Here is a 25,237-nt window from a genome sequence, read left to right on the forward strand (position 1 = left end):
CCCCCACCAAAAACATTCAGCATTATTGCCAGTGTGAGTAGAGAACGGACAATCCCGCTAATAAAACAAGAATTAAAATAAGAACTAGTAGATAAAGACAAAATTCTAGTATGTAAACATGCAGAGCTAGGTGATGAGGAATCTTCACTAAGCGCCAAGTCAACGAGAAAACGAAATAGTCGCTGAATGCTTCAACGGTGCGCCCAATGAGAAAGAATATCACATTTTGCTTCAGTGGGAGACACTCGCAGAAAGGTGCAATTCGGTGAGAATGCAGGAGTTCACCGAACAGGTTGGAAACTCGCATAATGGACTTGGAAACTCGCTGATTGATCATTGAGTTACGCTGTCAGCGGTGAAGTAAAAGGGCGAGAAAAATTGGGTCGCCTAAGCATATTGGCGATTCTCCAAGTGATGAAGGCCTCCCGCCGAATGTTCCAGAATCTCAGCTCCATCTTTGAAGTCCATAGGGTGGATTATGTCGTGCTCGCCGAACAGGTTTGGCGATTCGCCAATAGAATTTTCCTCTCGCACAAAATCCTGCACTTACACAATCAACACACATTATTTTAAAAAACTAAAATTTGGGTTGCCTCTCAAGAAGCGCCTTATTTAACGTCGTGGCACGATGTGGAAATGCTTTCAAGTATCTTCTAGGTACACCACCTAATTCAGAGAAATCTCTTGTCACTCGCTAAAGTATAACTTCAAGCGTTGCCCATTTACCTTAAATGCATGTCCTTCTTGACCTTCAACTTTGATGGCACCATTGGTGAACACTCGTGTCACTCTAAACGGTCCTGACCATTTGGACTTGAGCTTTCTTGGAAAAAGTCTTAGTCAAGAGTTGTATAGTAACACCCAATCTCTCACTCTGAACTCCCTCTTAAGGATATTAGCATCATGCCATTTCTTCATCTTTTCCTTGTAAAGGGCTGAACCTTCATAGGCTTTGAATCTGAATTCGTCTAACTCATTTAACTAGTCTACTCTTTTTTTTGAGGTCTTTGTCCAGTCCAAATTTAAAGCATTCAATGCCCACAATGCTTTGTATTCTAATTCAACTGGTAGATGGAAAGATTTACCAAATAACTAATACGGAGACATACCGATTGGTGTTTTGTATGCGGTACGATACGCCCATAGTGCATCATCAAGCTTTCAAGACCAATGAGTTTTATTAGCATTCACTGTCTTAGCCAAGATGCTTTTGATCTCTCGGTTTGGCACTTCGACCTTGCCACTCATTAGGGGATGGTACGGAGTTCCAACTTTGTGTTTCACTCCATACTTGCTCAATGTAGCTAAGAACCACTTGTTGGAAAAGTGGGATTCCCCATCACTAATAATAGCCCAAGGTGTACCAAATCTCGCAAAGATATAGCGTTTCAGGAATTGAACAACATTTTTTCCCTCATTGTTTGGAAGTGCAATAGCCTCCACCCATTTGGAAACATAAACTACAGCCTCTAAGATATACTATTACCAAATGAACTCATAAATGGGTCCATAAAATCTATTCCCCAAACATCAAATAGCTCAACTTCTAAAATGGTGTAAGAGGCAACTCGTGTCTTTTGGACACTCCACCTTATTTTTGACATTAAGTACACTTCTTAACAAATTCATGAGCATCTTTGTAGAGAGACGACCAGTATTACCCGCTTTGTAGAACTTTAGCAGTTGTATGTACACCACCATGATGACCTCTAACTGGTGAAACATGACAAGCATGGAAAATTTCAATGGCTTCTTCTTCCAGAACACATCTTCTAATGATATGGGCACACTCTCTAAATAAATATGGTTCATTCCAAAAGTACTTTTTAACATCGAACAAGAACCTCTTTTATTGGTAGAAGTTCAGTTCGTCTGGCATTAATCCACACACTACATACTTGGCAAAATCAGCATACCAAGAAGGTTGTTTGAGAGTTATCGTGAATACCTGCTCATCGGGAAAAACATCATTTATGTCGATCTCTAGCTTGTCATTCTCCTTTCCTTCTAATCTTGATAAGTGGTCTGCCACCTGATTTTCACAACCTTTTGTATCTTTGACCCCAAAGTCGAATTCTTGCAATAAAAGCACCCACCTTATCAATCTTGTCTTGGTATCTTTCTTAGCCATTAGGTAATGCAGTGCATCATGATCAGTGTGAATAATCACTTTAGTACATAACAAGTATGTCTGGAACTTCTCAAACTCATAAACTACCACATGTAACTCTTGTTCAGTAACTGTATAGTTACATTGAACACTGTTTAGAGTTTTGCTTACGTAGTAAATGGGGTGAAAAAGTTTGTAGCGTTTTTACCCCAATACCACACCTAATGTCGTGCCGCTTGCATCATACATTACTTCGAAAGATTCTAACCAATTAGGACTAATGATGATCGCGGTGGAAACCATTTTTTCTTTCAAGCACATGAAAGCTACCATGCAAGCATCATCAAAGTGGAATTTCACCTCTTTCTCCAATAGTTTGCGTAGAGGATGTGCAATATTTGAGACGTCTTTGATGAACCTCCGGTAAAAGCCAGCATGTCCCAAAAAACTCTGAACACCCTTCATAGAAATTGGTGATGGTAACTTCTCAATCACTTCAATCTTTGCTTTGTCAACCTCCTGCCCCTTTTGCGACACTTTGTGACCAAGCACTATACCTTTCTTAACCATGAAATGACATTTTTCCCAATCCAGGACTAAATTTGTCTCCACACATATTTGGAGGACTTGTCCTAAGTGCTCTAAACATGCTTCAAAAGTGTCACCCATAACTGAGAAGTCATCCATAAATACTTCCATTGAATCCTCCACCATGTCAACAAATATAGATAACATGCAACATTAAAATGTAGCCGGAGCATTACATAGTCCAAATGGCATCCGTTTGAAGGAAAAAGTACCATATGGGCATGTAAATGATGTTTTCTCGTGGTCCTCCGGAGTAATAGAGATTTGGTTATAGCCGAAATACCTATCCAAAAAGCAATACCAACCTCTCTCAGAGAGTCGATCAAGCATTTGATCTATAAAGGGCATGGGAAACTGAACTTTTTTAGTCCACGAATTTAGCTTCAGGTAATCCATGCATACTCTCCACCCGATCATCGGTCTCATAGATACCAACTCCCCTTTTTCATTTGGGACTACCGTGATGCCTCCTTTTTTTGGTACACATTGTACGATACTTACCCATTTAATTATATGTATTAGGGTAGATCACACCTTCGTCCAACCACTTTATTATCTCCTTTTTCACCACCTCTTGCATCGGTGGGTTCAATCTCTGTTGATGTTCAACACTTGGCTTACAATAACTATCAAGCTAAATTTTGTGAGTGCAAATACAAGGAGGAATGCCCACTATGCCAGCGATAGTCCACCCTATAACTTTAATATGCCTTCTCAACATCTCAAGGTGCAATTTTATCTACCAATCAAGAAAATCAGCTGCAATAATCACCGGTAAACTGTTATTTACCCCCAAGAAAGCATATTGGAGATAGGAGGTAAGTACTTTCAACTCTAGATTTGGTGGTTCTTCTGTTGATGGCTTTGCAGGAGGACTTTCTCGAGTTTTTAAATCAATGTCCAACTTCAACAGAGTGTTTGAATACCCCCCAAACCTGATAGAGCCTCTACTACCTCTTCGTAACCTTGAATTTTGACCTCATCATAGTTAGCAAGCACGACTTCAAGTGGCAAATGGCTCACACTAGCCACCACCTTATCAATAACATCAACAATGGAGACCACGTGAATATCACTTGGGTGTTTCATTAACTTACACACATTAAAGGTTACTTCATCTTCATTCACCCGAAACTTCAATTGTCCGCTCTCAACATCCACCAACACTCTTCTGATTTCCAAGAATGGTCTTCCCAAAATGATGGGAATTTCAACATCTATTTCACAATCTAGAATGAAAAAATCAGCTGGGAAAATAAATCATTCAACCTTTACCAATATGTCATTTAGTATCCCCACATGATGTTTAATTGATAGGTCCGCCATCAAGAGTCTCATTGTTGTGGCTTTTGGTTTCCCAACCCAAGTTGTTTATAGATCACATATGGCATCAAGTTGATGCTTGCTCCCAAATCACATAGGGCTTTAGCAAATTGGAGCATGCCGATGGTGCAAGAGATGGTGAACGCTCCTAGATCATCTCTCTTTTTATCAGCTCCTTAGTCATAATTGCACTACAACTATAGGAAACTTCAATGGTCTCAAAATCCAAGCTCCTTTTCTTTGTGACTAACTCCTTCATAAACTTGGCATAACCCAGCATTTCTAACAATGCTTGAATGAGAGGGATATTAATTGATAGAGTCTTGAACACCGATAAAAACTTCTTGAACTTCTCATCCTCATTCTTCTTCTTGAGACGTTGGGGAAAGAGAGGTGATATTTTGGGTAAAGGTTGCATAACTTTTGGGGTGGGATTGTGTTTCTCCATATCTTTTTGTGTCTCTTCTTCCTCTATACCTTTGTCTTCTTCATTCATTTGAGCTTCTTCATTGCCTATTGCTATCTTTCCACTACGAGTAACCACAGCCAACCCTCTATCATAATCTTCCATTGTTATCTTTGGTTTCAATTGTGCAGAAAGTAAACTCAACTGACCTTCAAGTATCTTGATTGCATCTGCCTGAGAGTTCACTTTATTGTTCAATGATGAAAAGTTAGTTTTTATCCCTTTTAACAAGTCATCCGAACCTTCAACTTTATCAAGGATGCGTGATAGAAAATCATTAACTTGGGAACTACTTGCACTTTCTTTCGATTTTGGGCTCTCACTTGAGTGAGTGTGGTCCTCTTCATGGTCTTCCTCCCTTCTCCAATAGTCACTTTACTCGGCCCAATCTTGATAGTGTCTTCTTTGCTCTTCCCCCTTGTGATAGTTCCAACCTTGATTCCCACCCCGATGTACATAGCGTGGGTGGAAACCCTCATCGTATATCTTGGAGTTCCAACCTTAATTATCCCCCGGCCTTGAGTAACCAGAGAAAGAACTCTTCTCAAGTCTAAACACTCCACATGTCCCCTTTGGCGTTTCCACATTCTCCATCATATGTTCTTGTAGTAACTTTTTTTGGTCAACATCTTCTTGATGTTTTCATCCCCCTCTCTCTCTTTATCAAGTTGTTCTTGTGTCAATCTAAAACAAAACAGAGAGACTTGATCCTCTTGGGTGTACCACACTTGATTTATTTTAGTCATGTCATCAAGAAGAAATGAAGCCACCTCAAATGATTGCAACATTATTCCCCCTCGTACCCATTGATCAGCCACCCCTTTATTAACTGAATCAATACTTCGGTAAAAATATTCGAGTAGTTAATCGTTTGGTAACCCGTGAGTTGAGCATTTAAGGAAGAGTTTCTTAAATCTCATCCATGTTTCATGGATGGGTTCACCCTCTCGTCGCTTGAAACCTTGAATGTCGTCTCTGAGGTTCATCATCTTTGATGGGGGGAAAGAATCTTGTATTAAATGCTATAATTAACTCCTACCATGATGTGATGGAGTTGTTCGGTAACTCGGTCAACCACTTGCTAGCTTCCCCCGTCAAAGATAGTGGAAATAATTGAAGCCAGATTGACTCTTGTGTCACATTCTTGAATGACAACAGGCTCCACACCTCTGTAAAACTTCTTACATGCTCATGCGGGTCTTCGTGCTCTAACCCTCCATAGAGTCCTCTCATTTTGAAGAGATGAAAAATCGTGCCAGTAACCTCAAATATTGCATTCCAATCAGCTTATGGTATGCAAATTGCACCCATTTTGCTTGCATGAAATGGGTTGTAAACACTATTGATATCATCGATACCGTCCCGATGACCTGCTTGACTACCGTTCACCTCTTCCTCACTCATTTTTACTTCAATGTACTTCAACCAACACTAGACAATACAGCCTAACCCAATTCAACTACAGTCAAACAATTCTCAAATCAAATCTTCAATCAAAGAATTCTAAGTAACACTACTCCTCAGCAATGGCGCCATTTTGATTAACGTTCCAAAGACACTTCATCTGGTTCTAAGTGTCAACATTTGCTAGTCAGTATATAACCCAACTAAATGAGTTGGGGTCGATCCCACAGAGAGTAGCTTTTCCTTCAAATTTAATTATAGAAATATGACAACAATCTCTTCAACTGAACACTTACTGCACCTTTTTGGTTTAAGCTTCAAATTTCAAGTTGCAATTCTCAATCCAATTCAACACTTAACACAAATTGATCAAATAATGAGGTAACACTTGGGGAATTGACCAACCAATTATTGAATTCAACTTAGTGGATGAACATTGATGCTCACAATGGGATAAATTGTCGTGAGTAGGTCGGACTATATGTAAAACAATTTTGTCTCGAACAATTACCTTATCTTTGCTGAATTCTCTCGACCTTCAACACTAGATGGAAGATGCCCAACCCTTAATTACACTAATCATGCAAGATGACCACAAAACGTAGCAGCAATTCAGACCCACTTCAAATTAACACCATTATTCACAAATCGATGACACCCACTTAGTAAAACTCAACAATTGGTCACATAGTCAAAACCCCAAGGAGAGGGTTTTAGCCAATCATAGCAAAAAGAGGAAAATCAACATCTGCTATGTTTTCATAGCTAGGTAAAAATGAAAATTGAAAGTTAAAATCCAATACAATCTTCTCTAATACAAAATTTCAATAAAAAACCTTGCTAAAATCACTTGAAGTCCACAATAGTAGTGTTTTCACTCTCACTATGATGTTCCTCAAGTTTCTAAATTCCTTCTCTCTCCTCCAAAAATCAATTTATGCAAGTCTGATGCGAAGCTGTTTGGGACCAATTGGTGAGGTAAGTCGTGCTTTGCCGACTGTTCGGCAACTCACCGATTTCCCTTCATCTCGCCTTCATTTTTCACCTCTTCTTAGTCCTGCTACTATAATTTTAGGTGAGCCAGATTGGGATCACCGAGTGATTTCGCGATATGCCCTTTCTCCTTTCCACTCGCCCATCGGCACTTATCTAGATCTTTATCAGTGCCTTTGGCGACCTGGTCATCCTTCGCTGAGGCGATCGGTGAAACGTAGAGTGGAACTGATGCTAGCCAAAGTTACCCCTAATTCAGCCTCAGAGTTCTGTAAATTTAGGCAATAGGGTGGCAACTTGGCGAATCGCCGAGTGACATAGACGATCATCAGGCTTGTCCTTCCCTTCTCTTTCTTGCTCGTGGTGTCTCTATTTCCCATTTATGTCCCTGCTTTGTTCCTCAATCCATGTGTCTGAAAATCAATGGTTTTACATCACTTGTTAGCACAAAATAAGCATTTGAGGACACAAATCTATCCAAATAAAGCCCTAAATGAGTCCAAATCATGAACTCATCAGCCAACTCCAAGAAACTTCTAATATCAGTTGGAGATGTGGGTCTAGGCCAATTTTGCACTGCTTCTATCTTTTGAGTGTCAACTCCAATTCCATCACCAGAAACTATGTGGCCCGAGAATGCCATGGAATCAAGACAAAACTAACATTTAGAGAATTTAGCATACAACTCCTTATTTTTTAGAGTTTAGAGAACTATTCTGAGATGACTATCATGATCTTTCTCATTCCTCAAAGAGATTACAATGTCATCAATAAACACGATAACAAAAATATCTAAATAAGGCTTGAATACTCTATTCTTAAGGTCCATGAACTCTGCAGATGCATTGGTTAAACCGAATGACATGACCAGAAACTCATAATGACCATAACGGGTCCTGAATGCTATCTTTGGAATATCACATTCCCTTACTTTCAGCTGATGGTAGCTTGATCTAAGGTCTATCTTAGAAAAACAAGAAGCACCATGAAGCTGATTGAAAAGATCATCAATTCTTGGAAGAGGGTACTTATTCTTGATGGAAACCTTGTTCAACTGACGGTTATCTATACACACCCTAAGGGAACCATCCTTCTTCCTCACAAATAAGAACGGAGCGCCCCAAGCTGAGACACTTGGTCAAATAAAACCCTTATCAAGGAAATCTTTCAACTGTTCTTTTAACTCTTTCAACTCTGCAGGTGCCATTCTATATGGCGGAATAGAGATAGGACGAGTATCTGGAAGAATGTCTATGCCAAAGTCTATATCTCTCTCAGGAGGGACTCCGGGTAGATCATGAGGAATGACTTCTGGAAACTCACTCACAACTGGAACTTACTCAATATGAGGTATCTCAACACTAAAGTAGTTAACTCGGACACTTTCTTGCCTTAAGGTACGAAATAAAATGACCCTTAGGCACTACTGAACTACTCTTCCACTCTATAACTGGCTCATTAGGAATTTGGAACCTAACGACTCGAGTTCTACAATCAATGAAGGCATAATAGGCATGAAGCCAGTCTATACCTAGAATGACATCGAAATCTATCATGTCTAACTCAACTAAATCAGCCATGGTGTTCTTTTGATTGATGAAAATGACACAATCACGATATACTCGCTCTGCTAGAATAGACTCCCCAATAGGTATAGAAACACAAAAGCGTTCACAAAGTTTCTTAGGAAGAACATCAAATTTCATTGCAACATAAGGAGTCACAAAAGATAAACTCACTCTTGGGTCTAGCAAAGCATAAACATTAATAGTAAAGACTTTGATCATACTAGTGACAACATCCAGAAAATTCTCTTGCTTTTGACGACTAGTGATCGCATAAAGGCGGTTTGCCCCTCCGCCAGTACCGAAAGTAGCTCTTCTAGGTGCAGCCCCGTCTGGTGGAGCAACTCATGAAATATTGGGCTCTATTGCCCTGATTTCCATTACCTTGTCGGTTCTTAGGGCACTCCTTTATGAAGTGACACTCTTGTCCACACTTGAAACAACCTGTTCAGCCATCGCGACATTTACATGGGTGGGTCCTACCATATTTAGCACATACAAGAGCCAGTTACCTCCTTGTGCCACACTACCCTGAGATTGTGCAGGTCTAGCTCTGAAATGCTGGGAATTTTTTACTATTGTACTCACCTTTGTTTCTTGGTGCAGTTGCACTACCAGATGATGGAGTAGGTCCTTTTTGCTTTTGCTGAAAAGAAGACCGGTTCACATTATTTCTTTGCTTCCCAGACTCATTCACTGTCTTCACTTTATTGTTCTAAACTCTTTCCTATCCCTTAGATTTTCTTCCTCATCCTGCTGCACATAAACCATCAACCTTTCTATACCCATGTCACCTATTAGCATCACAGCCTTGCCTTCTTTACTCCACAGAAGAGACAATCCAGCAACATATAAACTCATCCTGCTTCTCATATCCGCAACCATCTCTTAGGCATATCGGGAAAGTTGGGTGAACTTCAAGCTATACTCATGAACACTTAGGTACCTTGGCCTCTCTCAGTTCTCGGGGAAAGAAATACCCCAAGATTGTAATACCTCAAAAACCAGGCCTAGGAAAAAAAGCAGAAAAGTTCCTGAAGCAGTGAACCACTGCAGGGTTCACGGACCGTGATAGGATCCACGGTTTGTTGACCTGCCCGTGGTGGGGAGTTGGATCCCACTAGGATCAGACATCAGACCATGGGATCCTTCACAGGCCGTGGTGGCATCCGTAGAGTCAAGGCAGTAGCCCCCCTAGCCAGTCCCTTAGACCATCACGCCCAAGTGAAGACCACGAGGACCTTCACGGTCTGTGGTCCTCCACACGGTTCGTGGGAGGGTCTATAGAAGCCTAGCCAGTGGACCCCTAATCCTGAGCCACCAGACCTCTGCCCAAGTGAGGACCATGAGGACCTTCACGGTCTGTGGTCCCTCACACGGGCTATGGTAAGGCTCGTAAGACAGACCCCCAGACTAGTAGTTACTGGCCAAGGACCACAACCAGTCCCTGGTCCCTTTCACGGTCCATGAAAGTGGCCGTGGTCAACCCCGCCTGCAGTTTAAGTCAGGGGTCTTTTGGTCTTTTCCTATTTCGTTGGACCCCTAAATTACATAGTTTTAACCCTAAACTACGTGGTTTTGATTGGTTTTAGCCTAGAAACATAACTAGAACTTACCTAAGTCAAATCATTCTTCATAACATAGAAAAATTAGAACGTAAGAGGAGAAAGAAGTCAAGAACCCTAGTTTAAGAATACAACAGGATCCCATCAGTTCCAGCTCCAAAATCAAAAGATTTCTCCGTGGAATTCATCACCAAGTATGTTGGATTTCACTAGTGGGTTCCTTTTGCCCATTAGGTCCCTAGTATTCAGTCAGATTCTTGATTCACTATTATTAACTAGACCTAGGGTTTCTAGAACTTCAGCAGATTTTCATGAATTAGTTATTTAAATATTCCAAATCAGATTATCATGTTATTACTTGGTTTCTTGCATGAATTTCAGAACCCTAGCTATGTAGTTCTTTAGTTCTTGAATTACACTTGCTAGGTCATATATTTAAGTACTTCAGATATACATGCCTCAGTCTTGAATGTGTCATTATCAGTATATTAACGTGCATTGTCAGTTGCATGTTAGTTTTGAGCTATCTAGTATATTACAGAAATTCAATCATAATGTGTAAATCATTTAATCTATTGGGATTAACATAATACCGAGTTGGATTAGGGTCAGTCACCCATATTGTCCCAGAACTACGAGCCACGTAGGTTGTAAGTCCCTTATGTAGGCATCATTTAGTGATCACGCCAGTCATGCCTTTATACCTCTGGCAGGGTATATTGGGTCCTCTCGATGGGGCGTATACATCAGACTCCACATTTATCTCATGTGGTTTTATTGTCGATTATTAGTAGCTCCCACAGTTTAGTCAGACTCTATTGCATTGACCACATTTCAGTACGGTCAGTATTCAATCTCAGCATGTTATAAATTTGGTCATTTCATTCCATTAGCTCAGTATTTAGTATCTATATCATGTTCAAATTATACTGTCGCTTTATTGCCTATTTAGTTATATGTTTATTTCAGCTTTACTCTATCATACATGTTCAATACCTTTCAAGTACTGACACATACTCTGCGCTACATCTTCTCGTGATGTAGGTCCAGGTTCTCAGCATCCAAATCACGCTTAGATCGGTTCCCGATCTCTAGTTCAGCAGCATCAGTGGTGAGTCATCATTCCTCGAGGACAATAGTCATGTTATCTTTCAGTTTTCAGTCTTTTAGTTTCAATTTTACTAGACTTAGCTGGGCATATCCCAACAATTCTAGTCAATTAGAGGCTATTTTCAAACATAGTTAGATTCAGCTTAGTATTTCGAGTTTGATATTTCTTTTGTATTAAACTCTCAGACTTCATATATTAAGTTTTAGTATGGGTATTCCCAATCATTTCAGATTTACTTTATGATTAGCTTCTGCATCAGTTATTATTATTCTTAGTATGCTGATGTCATGCCAGCAGGGTTAGCTTGGGGTCACTTGTAATCCTAGGTCTCGTGTCCACGTATCGGGGGTAGCTCGGTGCGTGACAAAGATGGCCTTCTCAAAACAAGCCCAACTCATAACTAGGGAATCCTCGGCCCTACTCTTCTTCCACTGGTCAAACTAAGTCCTAGCAACATTCTTCAGTTGATATGCAACTAGTTCTACTCGCTCAGCATCGGTAACGTGCATAACCTCAAATATTTTTTCCAGGTCCTCAATAAAACTCTATGGATCCTTAATAGTGCTTGAACCAGTGACACTTGGAGGATTCATCCTCAAGAACTCACGGATCCTCAAAGTATCAGCCTTTTCCTCCTCTCTGTTACCCAACCTGGATAGTCACAGCTTGGCTCAACATTTGAATTGCTTCCCTGAACTCAGCATTCGTGACTTCTCCTTGAGGTTGTACATCAGGTGCATTAGGTACCCCTTGCTCCTCAATGTTACGCCTAGCAGGACGACCTCTGACAGCTCTTCGCAGGGGCATAATTAACTGAAACACACGCACAAGCACAAATTAGAGGAAATATTTAGAGATCAAACTCTAACGCACGAAATGAGTGTGAAAAAAGTGAGGTAATTTCGTAAGTGTTGCAGCCTCCTAATTATAGATGTGGTGCACTTCACACCGATAACTAGGACTCTACAGACACGGCTTCATAGACTCCCTGGGACTCTTGAACTCTGTGCTCTAATACCAAGTTTGTCACCCCCCAAGCTACACCCCAACGTGGCTGGCACTCGAGAACTATTGTTGGCCCCAAGCGAACCCTTGGTCTGGCTAACTACTCAGCAGAAGACTCAAAGCATAAAAATATAAAGACTCCATGCAACTTTACTCAACTGATTAAGAGATAACTTAGAACATTTAAAGATAAAACATTCAACTTAGCCAATATGGCAACTCAAGTTTTATAGCAAAACATCTGAAATACAAGATTAAAGAACTTGGAGTACTCGTCTATGAAGCCTCTAAAACAAAGAGGGATGTCGAGACAAGATCCCTGATCATCCTAACAACTGAAATGATAAAGCAATGTAAAAGGAGTCCTCCAAAAAACAATGAGGCTCACCAACTGACTCTGAGTGCTCAATTGGAGTGAGGCGTTGGATGCTGATCCTGGTTACCTGTGTCTGCATCATAAAACGATGCAGGCCAAATGGCATCAGTACATTGAATGTACGAGTATGCGAGGGGAAAACTAAACATAACATAAGCTTGAAAGGAATCTGAAAGGAACACTTACCTTGGCTTTACTCAACTCCTGAATAACTCAACTCAAATGCAAAGTAAAACAATAATAAATGTGCAGTTTATACAAAACATTTAAAACAATAAACAACAACTCAATGTATTGAAAAATACAATAACAAATCAATTACGTAAAAGTAATATAATATTGTGGGAGTTTCTCTAACCAATAACCACCACTATGAGCCTAAGTAATGATACAACGTCTTTCCCACGCTGGCATAATTGTCCTATACTTTGTCGTCATATAGAACGCCTTAACTAAGTGGATCCACTAGTCTATGCTAAAAATCACTAAGGAATCATCTAAAAAGTATGAATCTTTCTACCCATGATGACTACATGGTTTATGAAGACTTGAGTTATTATGAACTTGCGTCCCCATATCGGTGCTCAATACTACTCCCAAAATATACTTAGCTCATATGTTTTAAAAACAAAACTCTTTCTTTAGTTTGAGATAATTACTCAAAAACTAGCCCAAATGCTCTCTTGGAAATCGGTGTTTCCTTTCTTGCTCAAATGTGAAAACATTTTTAACTCTTGGGAATACTTAGATCCCGAATAATCATTTGAAAAAAAGAATTAAACTCTTTACTCTTTGATCAACTCAAAACTCAAGTCTTAAAACAAAGTTAAAACGTTTGTGAAAGACTTTTGGAAAACTTTTGAACTCATCTTGACTTAACTCTTAACCTATTGACTTGACTCTTAAATTTCCTTGAATTGAATTATGGATTCAAGGTTCATGATCTCATGTTTATGGATTATTTTATGATTTTTAGACGTACCTTAGAGTATAGAAATCGACTAGATAACATAGGTACGTTGTTAAGGAACTAGTACGGAAAGAAGTAGGAAAGGATGGAAAATTTGGTGTCCCTGGCGCTCTGAGCAGCGTGGGGCACCAGGAGCAAAACTTCAGAACAACTTCTGGGGTGCGCTGGCCGCCGTTGGTTGGTGTGGTGCCCCAGGCCCCTGCCTAGAAATCCCTAATTTTTCTTCTTCGTTTTCAACTCTAAACCCTCTAATTTCACTTGGTTCTTTCTCCAAACACTTAGAATAAACTAAATCATCAATATGTGTAAGATTCTACTCGAAAACACACCTAAAATCATGACTCAAACTCAAGAACTTCTCAATAACTCATCAATCAAGATACAAATGAAACTTTCAACAAAAATCATCAAGAACTCAATTTCTCTAATCTCAAGAACAACAATACGCTGAAATAAATCATGATTGGCGTGTGTGTGAACTAACCCAATGCTATGTTATATCACATAACTCGTAAGGGATCACCCCTTGACGAAATCCACAAGTGATTCTTGAAGATCTTGACGATTCTTGCTCCTTCTCCTTTTTTCTCCTCTTTTTTTCTCTTCTCTCAAAACCCTAATCCTTTTTTATAAAGCATAAACTGAATTCAATCATTTTAGACCCCATCTTAATTACCAAAAAAGAAATTATAATAATAGGGTATGGAAAAGAACATAATGCCCTTCTAAAGTCCGGTTTAGACTTTCCTTATCCAAACAACCCAACTTCAAATGGGAATATCTCACTCATAAGAACTCAGAATCGCGCAAACTCGGCGGCGTTGGAAACATAATTCAAAGATATTTCCTACGGTATTTGTAAACACATCTAACTCATCTAACTCATCCTGAGCCAGGAGTTATGGCTATTTGAAGTGGACCCAAAACTCATTCTTAACTTAACTCTTGTCAAATTTCCAGATTTTTATTATTTCCAAAAATCACTCTTTTTAATTCTAGCTCTTTCTAGTTCTTTCAATTAGTGAGATGTTACACCGGGTACCTCTTTTTTCTTTGTTCTTTGTTCGAGGAAGATAGTGATATTTGGACCGAAGAATTACTTAGATATGTAATGAGGCTTGGCATCTTTTCGGAAATAAAAAATTTAGAACATGCAAGAAATAGTGTGTGTCTTATGTTAGAAACACTGAAAGGTTGTTTCTTGTTATCCCAAGGTTCGGACAAAAATTATGTGAAAACGCATGATGTGGTCCGTGATGTAGCTATTTATATTGCATTTGAAGGAGAAAATATCTTTATGGTAAGTCACAATGTGAACTCAGAAGAGTTCCCAAGAAGAATTTCTTGTGAGCATTTCAATCACATCACACACGTCAATTGTTGTAAAAAAATTTGATGAAAACTCAGGGCCTATTTGGAAGGACACCCTAGTAATTGAATTTGGTGTAATTGAGTATAATTACGTTATCTGTCCTGTTTGGTTGACCATGTAATTACCCGGTCAAGAGGTAATTAATTGTAATTGGCAGGGGTAATCATACTCTCCAATTCACTTGGGGGGGGGGGGGGGGCGCTGTGAATTGCTGGTCATTACATGGTGTAATTACAAGTTGATTACTTTTTAATTTCTTCCTTTTATTTCAATTTTTATTCTTTTCATTTTAATGTATTTTTCTTTATTATTTTAAATTCTTTTTTATTTTACTATTCTAATGTTTTCTAAAAATATTTTATATTTATTTAATATTACTTATATTTCATTTCCTTCTTATTCTCAACCTTTACTTCATGTGATTTCATGAAACTTTTCGTATTATCTAAAAAAATTCATTAGTATAATTTTACGAGTATTCTAATTTTTAAATTAAAGTAGAACTCATTATTGAATAAAGTTATGGACTTACTTTTTTCTTTTCTTTTAAATCATATTTATGTATGTTATGTTGAAATTTGACCATAAGAGTATTATGTTAATTTTTTTGTTTTATAACTTATGTTGTATTTTCAATTTCATTTGCTTTAGGAGTATTGACTTGATATGTTGCATTGCAAGCTATTTTTTTAAAAGTTAGACTTGATAGATTATCTTTTTGTCAAATGTTTTATAATTTTATGACATGATGTTTATAATATTAATCTTTTTGTCAAACATGCATTTCTTAATGTTCATAGAAGTTTTGTACTTTAAGTTTTTATGATAAATTTGATTAAAATATACCAAATTGAAAAATATAAATTAATTATTTTTTTATAATATTAGTTAAGAACATATGCTTATTAATTAATAGATTCTTAAAAGACAATATATATCTTAAATATTCAATTTAATATCATTTATAAAGTCCCTTATTTGTCTAATATTTTTTTTAAATTTTTTTATAATTAACTTTTTGTTTCAAATTTAATATAATTTTATTATTGTAATTGTGCATCCAAACAAGACAGTGTAATTACACTGTTGCAAGCAAACAGGTCAGCATAGTTAATAGGTTGTGTAATTACTAGCCTGGTAATTACTACCCTAGTAATTACACCTATTTCAATTACCTAGTGGATTTCCAATTAGAAATGCTGAAAAGACAATTATATTCTTAATCAATTAAATTAAATTCCCACTTTATTATCTTTCTAATTTCTCCAACAGTTTTCCCTTTTCTTTTTGCACTATTTGTTGCTCATTTCTAGATGTAAGTGTTGTTGTGGAAAAAAAAAGCTATAATGAAGATTTCTTGATCCGTAAACAATTTAGATTATAATGTAGGTTTTTTGCCTATATCTATTGTAAGCAAGAAGGGGTGAGTATACACATGTCAAAAACGAATGCAATTTAAATTCAAACACTATCAAATAGCGACCCCACACTTAAGGGACTACTTACATTTTCATTATATATCGGATTGCTACTCAGACTTGACAAAACTCTTTAACAAGTTTATTCAGACAATTTATCGAGCAGTTTAAGTTCACCATTTTTCTTAACAATTTTTAGCACTCTATGTTTATTGTTTAGTCTCCCAAAATTCGTAATTGTAGTTTGCTACTCACTATGACAATCATAAAACACAAATCACCCCATTTATTCCATTATGTCTTTCACAACTTAAAGCACAAATACATTCCAAACTAAAGAAGTGAAGGTAAAATTGATCAATTTATGATATGAATAATATTTAATTATATTGATTTATTGTAAAGCTAGAGTAATCCACTTTTAATAATATATGATGAAGAATGCAAAGCTTATGTGCTCATAAACATTAAGATCATACCAGATAGATTATGTGGGCATCCTTGTCTGCTTTATTGATCTTCTTGATATGGGAAAGGGGAAGTATTTGGTTGTTGAAATCATTAACTTTCTCCATTTCCTTCCAATGCTAGGTCCAGAACATCTCCAACTACTCTTCCTGTTGCTCAAGGAGTTGTTGCGTTGGATACACAACGATTGCTTAGAGTTGTTTTCGATGGAATTTTGGACGAGGGGGGATATGTTAGTCTATCGTTGTTAGAAGTGTAGGTGAGAGTGGAAAATATGTTATTGGAGAATCAATTCCTAGTAACCAAATAGCAAAAGACAAACCACCAACTTACCCAAAGTCACAAATAAAATTTCCAAGCATAGGACTGGTTTGAATTCATCTTGTTGAACCTCAATATAAGCTGTCTTTTGAAGTTGGTGACAACTTAAAGCTTAATTTTGCCATGATAGTTGCATGAGAGGTTGCTGGCTCAGGAGTAAGGTCTTACAAGTATCACAAAATTAATGTTTGAAAGTTCAATATGATGACATCCAAGATTGTGAAGGTCTTGGAAAGGTCGAGGTACCTTAACCACTGCAACTATAACTTAAGTTTATATACTAAAACTTATGATCTACTTGCATATATTGACTTGACCACTCTCCCTTCACCTTGTTTCCTTATTACCTTTGCTTAGTTTATAGGAATGGACTCCTTTCTACAAAGTTGTAGGATTTGATAGATAGGGTATGAGATGCACCTGACACCTCACAGTTCAGCCCCAACTTCTGGAGGATTATTTTGACTAATCATTTCTAGTATGTGCTGCAGTGGATGCTTGGTGGTCTGACAGGTGGTGGGAAGGTGTTGTTGTTGGATTTGATGTATATGGAAGCGGTTATCTTCAAGTTTACTTCCCAGGTATGAAATAACAGTCCCAAGAAAACGAAAATGTTAAAATAGAAATAGAAAACAAGGAATAAAAGGAGAATTCTTGCTTATCGGTTGATGCATAGAAACTTTGCCTAAGAATAACTCAACAACCAATGGATGTAAAATTGGAGTCTCTAATTATTTTAAATTCTTACATGAAATTATATATCTAATCTCAACATTGACATAAATTGGCTTTCTAACTCAACAGTGGAAAAAGTTTTAAATAGTAGGCCTAATTTCTGCCTAATTTATGGTCCAGAATTTTGAACGTTCGATGTTGGTCATGGCCCTAATGCCCTAAGGTGTTCTTCTCTCTCAATAATAGGTGAGAATATATTATTGGAGATACAAAGGAAGAACGTGAGGACTTCCAGAGTTTGGGTAGATGAATATAGTTTGAAGTTAAAGGGAAAGAAAGACCTAAAGTCGTTCATAAGCTCAAGTTTAACTTGTGTATCCAAGTGCAGAATCAAAGAACGAGGGAACTGCAAAAATCAGATAGCTCACAAGCTTGTAACATTGATTTTACTAGGTCTTAATATCTTAAGCAAGGTCAAAGATACAACTATAAAAGTACCTAGTTTCATTAATTCCACAACATTGGGAATCACTTGATTTTTGCAGTTCCCCGATTCTTTGATATTGCATTTAAATACATAAGTTAAACTCGAGCTTATGAATGACTTTATGTCTTTCTTTCCCTTAACTTCAACCCATTTTTAATCTACACCAATCTCTTCACGCCCTCACATTCTTCCATTGAATCTCCAATAATATGTTCTCCCCTATTAGAAAAAAAGTACCTTGAGGCATTAGGCCATAACCAACATCGAACACAAAAAATTCCGGACAATAAACTAGCCAGAAGCTAGCCCTACTGTTTAAATTTTTTTCCATTGTTGAGTTGGAAATAAAATATATGACAATACCGAGCTTAGACGTATGATTTCAAGTAGAATGGGAACTATTAGAGACTACTTTTACATCCATTGGTTGTTGAATTATCCTTAAGTTGCAATGCATCAATTGATAAGTAAGAATTCCCTTTTTATTTCTTATTTTCTATTCTATTTTTGTTTTTTAGTTTTATGGGACTATTATTTCTTACTAGAGAAGCAAACGTGAAGATCAGCGCTTCCACAAACATCAAATCCAACAACAACACCTTCCCATCACCACTCATATCACCAAACATCAACTACAACTCCTGTTGGGTCCGAACTATGATGTGTCTTGTGCATCTCATTCCCAATTTATTAGAGCCTCCAACTCAGTAGGAAGAAATCCATTCCTATAAATCAAACAAAGGTGATGAAGAAACATGGTGAATGTAGAATGGACAAGTTAATAAATGCAAGTAGATCATATGTTATAGTATACAAACTTAAGTTATAGTCATAGTTTTTAAGGTACCTCGAGTTTTTAAGGACCATCACAGTCCTAAATGTCATCATATTAAACTTTCAAATATTTTTGTGATACCTGTATAACCATAAACTTGAACCAATAACCTTTCATGCCACTATCATGCCAAAGAACTAGTAAGTTGTCATCAACTTCAAAAGACAGCCTATATTAAGGCTTAGCAAGCTAAATCTCAACTGCCCTGTGCTTGGGAATTTTATTTTGAACTTCGCCTATGTTGGTGTTTGGCTTTTGTAATTTGATTACCAGTCATTATATTTCGGATAATAGGATGGCCACTCTCAACGACACTTCTACTCCCCCTAGGTCCTTGCATTGAAGGATCTTCTCGGGTTATATTTTCAGAGTCCTCATCAGATATGTGACCAGCCATTAAAGCACTTCTTCTCTTTTCACTTCTCGGGGTTTCTACAAGATAAGGGAAGCCAAATTTACTATAATGCAAAGAAAATTTAAGTTAAGATAAAAATAATATATAACATTCTTTCTACAGAGATCCAATTGTATATAGCTAAAGACAGACTTTCAAGGACTACAATTCCATAGACGGCTATGGGGTAGATCATATATCAGGTGTAATCTTAATCTTTATCAGCACATAAGCTTTAAATTCTTCAAGTGCATATAACTATCAAGAAGAACAAAGAATTCATTGATGAAATATGAAAAAATATTATGAAAACATTTACCAAATACATCAGACCAAAGACTAGTATAAATGATCCCGAGTTATAGTTAGAGGTTCTAAATTAGGCTAGTAATTAATTGGCATCTACACGAACATCAAAGAACAACACAAAATGTATAGAGGAAGTTGAAAAATGCATCTACATTAATAAGAATACCAAACATGCATGATATTAAGGATCACAATATAAATGCATAAGGGGAAAATGTAAAGGGAAGAAAAAGATAAAAAGAAGATCTAAATTGCATACTACACATTCAACACAATAGATCTTCACAACATCGTAAGATAAAATAAAAATAAAAGAGCAAGGAGTAAGAAGCAAAGGGATTTTCCCAGGCGAACAAACAGAAATGATTGTAACTAAGAATATTAGACAACAAGCAGAGATTTTTGCAAAGATTAGCTCCCGATGACCATATAAACAATGATAAAACAACATCAAATTACAACCCCAAATGAAACACAAACAAAAATGTTCTAAATCCAAAGATAAACTAACCTTAATTTAAGAAAACTCTCAATACTTTTCAATTACCAAGAACTGATCTTTTTCCAAGAATTACCAACCAAGGACTAATAAAATGCAAACCCCCATGAAAAATGAAATGTGGTTTGCTGATTTTCAAAGATTAACCATGTACAAGAACAACAATATACAACATTGGATCAACATCCGGAAGACATCAAGTGATCACACTTATAACAAATAGCTTAAGGTTGGAATACAAAACAAGCAGTAAAAGAGAACCCGGATTTTAAGAAAAATAAAAGGCTAAGCACGTAATAAATGCTAACTCACCTCAAAAGTAGAAAACGTTTGTTGCTTTATCGAGAAATGGAGCTTTTGAGAAAATCCAAAGAATGCTGAGTTGGGTTTTTTTGTTCAACAAGCGGTTACGATTAGGGTAAAAGATAGATCAAAGGGTTAAAGAACAATACTATGGCATACTTACCAAGTACATCAACCACAAGGCTAGTATAATTTATTTCGAGCTATAATTGGAGGACTTAGTCAAAAAGTTTCAGCCGCCTGTCATAATTATATTTAAAGAAAATATACTCTAAAATCGGCTAGTAGTTAATTGGGTTCAGGGTTTCAGAAATATACTCCCAAATGCACACGCAAGCGTACGTGGTCCTGCAAGTAATATAGTGACTCTAAAACATAGTCGAACTAATTATATTAATTCTAATTATTTATGAAAGTGTGCCACTAGAGTTGATTAATATTTGAATACTATGAATGCAAGAATGAAAGAAATATACTAACTAACAATGATTCAACTTCAAGATGAATGTTAACAATTGATTAGGACAATTTCAAGGCTACAGCGTAACCAAGAATTCATGCTTTACAGGTCTTTTATGGATTTTAAATAATTATCAAACTATTGATTTACAAAGTTAATATTATGATCATGATATCCCGACCTCTAATCACCTACCCCAGTTGACAGTCTAACAACATCATTGAGTGGGGATGTATTGAATCAACTGGTGAGCACTAAAGCTATCATCTTATTTCGTAACCAAGCATGGAACCTATATATCCCTATCCTAGACACATATCAATTCAAGTGATATTCAATAAAAGATCATGCTCCTTGTATTCAATGTTCTATCCCTCTATTCCTCTCCCTAGTTCAAAAGTAGACAATAGATTTATTCTAATGGTGATCAAACATTGAAATAGTAATATCAGAACATAAGTATAATTTCTGAGATTACCAACTTCATCCAATTAAATCAATGTTCAAGAATCATCCATAGTCGCAGCCCCAGAACAAAGGTTCTTAGCTACTAATGCTAATAAAAAACACAAAGATAATTATTTTCATGCAAAGTACTATCTAAGAAAAGAAGAAGAGAAGAACCTTAATGGTTAATTCTATTCCGTGCATCTTGCACTTGAAAAGTATGATGGTTCCCTCCAAAAGAGGTACAATGTTCTATTTATACGTAGGGAAAATAATCTTTTTTTCTTCTTGGATTCAGAATTTTAAAAGCGGGGATTTTTCGTTGGGGCTTTCGTGGGGCAGCGCGCCACCATAGAACTGTTGGGTTTTGGGCCTATTTCCCTTCCTATGTGGATAAATAAAAGTCCAAGGTCTTGGGTCTTTCTTCGTTTCCTTTGTGGATAAATTTAGCCCAAATTTGACTAGCCCACTTTTACCCATAAGCCCAATATTATGGTGCACATTTAAGACTTTCTTTTAGGTCATATTTGAAAAATATCACAAGAGTTGGAGAGCAGCCATATAGAGAGAAAAAGTGAGAGAGTGCGAATTTTCGCACAAGCCCTAACAGCCAATTTCAAATCGCAATTCCCGCTTCGTTTCCTATCTAATTGAGCTGAATTTTGGACAGCTTGTTCCTTTCAAATTTATCTTTTATTAGGAACTGACATAGGGTGATTTGGAGTCTTGTAGCTCCAGATTTTAGCTTGTGAACAGTAGCTGCGGGTTTGGGTATTTTAGCTTCTTTTATTTCTTTAGCTTTTGGTGCTATCTTATAGTTGTGTTGCTCATTGTTTGGCACTTTGTTGGTGACCATTTTGGAGAACACTTTTGTAACTCTTGTTGATTATAGTGGATCTTTGGCCTTGTGGTTTTTACTCTTCACACCAAAGAGGTTTTCCACGTTAAATTGGGTGTTTCGTGTGTTGATTTATTTTTCTTGCTTGGTTGATTTGTTTTCTTCCCAAATAGTTTTTTTCTTGCATTATTTTGTCTTCTCTTGGTTCAAATAGAAGGAAAAGTTTTGACTTGGGTTTTTTCCGCTATCGCCCTATCGTGCACATTTACTTTATGTTTGTCTTTCCCAACAAAGTGGTATCAGAGCATTGGTTGTTGTTGATTATCTATTTGAATGATGGAGTCAAATATGACCACGATGGTTTGTTTGAATGGCATAATTATCATACTTGGAAAGGTAAGATGAAATTTTTTCTATTTGTCAAGAAAATATATCTACCTGTGTTTGCTTCTAATAAACCTGAATCTATGAATGATGAGGATTGAGACTTTGAGCACTTATAGGTTTGTTGCTATATTAGACAATAGGTTGAAGATAATGTTAAAAATCACATTGTTGATGAGACACATGCTAGAGATTTATGGGACAAGCTCGAGACACTATACGCTTCGAAGACTGGCAACAATAAATTGTTTCTTTTGAAACAATTGATGAACATCAGGTATAAAGAGAGCACTCATATTTTTGACCATATTAATGATTTTTATGGTCTTCTTGACCAGCTGTCCGGAATGGGTGTAAAATTCGATGAAGAAATTCAAGGACTATGGCTTCTTAATACTCTGCCAAACTCTTTTGAGACTCTTCGAGTTTATTTGACTAATTCTTCTCCCAATGGTGTTGTGACCACGGAATATGCTAAGAGTGGTGTCTTGAATGAAGAGATGAGAAGAAGATCTCAAGGCTCATCTTCTTCTACTTCACACTCCGATGTTTTGGTTACTGAAGATAAGGGGAGAAACAAGTTTAAAGGTCACAATAACAAAGATAAAAGTAGAGAAAAGTCAAAGTCTAGATTCAAGAATGTTACATGTGACTATTACCACAAGAATGGGCATATCAAGATGTCACGCCTCGAGCTACCCCCGAGGCGCGGACACGGGACCTAGGACCACAAGTGATCCCAAGCTAACCCTGCTGGCATGATCATGAGCATACTAAAGATAATAAACTGATGCGGAAGCTAAATCATAAATAAACTGAAAATATGGGGAATACCCATATACTATAACTGAATATATCAAATTTGAGAGTTTAATATAAACGATATATCAAACTCAAAATACTAAACTGAATCTAATTATGTCTGAAATAAGCCTCTAAACTGACTAGAAATGTTGGGACATGCCCCAACTAAATCTAGCAAAACTGAAACTAAAGACTAAAAGCGATAAAGATAAACATGTCACTAGTCCTAGAAAAATGAGGACTCACCACTGATGCTGCTGAACTGAAGATCGGGAACCGATCTAAACGTGATTTGGATGCTCGAAACCTGAACCTACATCACGAGAAGATGTAACGCACATATGCGTAAGTACTTAAAAGGTACTGAACATGCAGGATAGAGTAAAGCTGAAATAACATATAACTGAACAAAGCAATAAAGCAATGAAATAAGCTGAACATGATATAGATACTGAAAATACTGAATACTGAGTGACTGATGCAATGACCAAATTTATAACATGCTGAGACTGAATACTGACTGTACTGAAATATGGTCAATGCAATAGAGTCTGACTGAACTGTGGGAGCTACTAATAACCGACATAAAACCACATGAGCTAAATGTGGAGTCCGATGTATAGGCCCCATCTAGAGGACCCAACATACCCTGCCAGAGGTATAAAGGCATGCTGGCGTGATGACTAAACTGATGTTGCCCACAGAGGGGACTTACACCTACATGGCTCATAGTTCTGGGACTATATGGGTACGCTGAACCCTAGTCCAACTCGGTATTATACTACTCCCAATGAATTAAGTAGTTAACTGGTTATGACTGAATTTCTGTAAATACTGGATAGCTCGAACTGAACATGCAAACTGAGAATGCAACAAATAATCTGATAATGATGCATTCATAAACTGAGGCATGTATAACTGAATACTGAAATATCTCACCTAGCATGTGTAATTCAAGAACTAAAGAAATACATAGCTAGGGTTCTGAAATTCATGCAATAAACTAAGCAATAAAATGATAATCTGATTTGGAAAATTTAAATAACTAATTCATGATGATCTGTTGAAATTCTAGAAACCCTAGGTCTGTTCATAGTCATGGAATAAAAAATCTGACTGAATTCTAGGGACCTAATGGGCGAAAGGAACCCACTAGTGAAATCCCACATACCTGGTGATGAATTCCACGGAAAAATCTTTCAATTTCGGGGCTAGAACTGAAGAAACCTCGCTGCGTTCTTGAACTAGGGTTCTTGACCTTTTTCTCCTATCTTGATTCTAATTTTCTAAGTTTTGATTAATGATTTTGACTAAGGTAAGTTCTAGTTATGTTTCTAGGCTTAAACTGACTAAAACCTCATGATTTAGGGTTTAAACGACGTATCTTAGGGGTTAAATGAAATAGGAAAAGACCAAAAGACCCCTGACTTAACTGCTGTCGGAGTGATCGACGGATTGGACTGACGGTCCGTAGATTGGATCCGTAGGTCGAGTCTGCCCGACAGGGCTTCACTAAAATGAGCATAACATTTTACTCGGAGGTCAGAATTTAGCAAACTCGGTGGAGTTGGAAAGATAATTCAATTATCTATCTAACCATAGGTCATGGGACATATAATTCATTTTGTGCTAAGATTAGGACCATCTGAAGTTGACCCAACCACAATTTTCATCTAACTGACTGTTGACCCTCACTTACGGTCAGACCTACGGACCGTGCATCGAATGACGGTCTATGGTGGTCGAC

The 25,237-nt window shown here is 37.2% G+C and overlaps 2 protein-coding genes, 1 non-coding gene and 1 pseudogene across 4 annotated transcripts in view; 3 read left to right on the top strand and 1 right to left on the bottom strand.

The window, feature by feature from the left end:
* LOC125831588 (pentatricopeptide repeat-containing protein At5g01110-like) overlaps positions 1 to 25,237 on the bottom strand; it is an 809,602-nt gene that overhangs the window by 663,080 nt on the left and 121,285 nt on the right. The gene's annotated exons all lie outside the window — the stretch shown is intronic.
* The window catches only part of LOC125831646 (uncharacterized), an 831,707-nt gene that overhangs the window by 155,597 nt on the left and 650,873 nt on the right, over positions 1 to 25,237 (top strand). The window lies entirely within an intron of this gene.
* LOC125831789 (small nucleolar RNA R71) lies at positions 5,364 to 5,470 on the top strand. The gene has a single exon (XR_007443197.1). It is a non-coding gene; the product is annotated as a small nucleolar RNA R71 (small nucleolar RNA).
* LOC125831007 (uncharacterized) lies at positions 12,002 to 23,411 on the top strand (annotated as a pseudogene).

Source organism: Solanum verrucosum, unplaced genomic scaffold, assembly GCF_900185275.1.
Source record: "Solanum verrucosum unplaced genomic scaffold, falcon-dt-bn FXZP01000049.1, whole genome shotgun sequence".
Classification (NCBI taxonomy): Eukaryota; Viridiplantae; Streptophyta; class Magnoliopsida; order Solanales; family Solanaceae; genus Solanum; species Solanum verrucosum.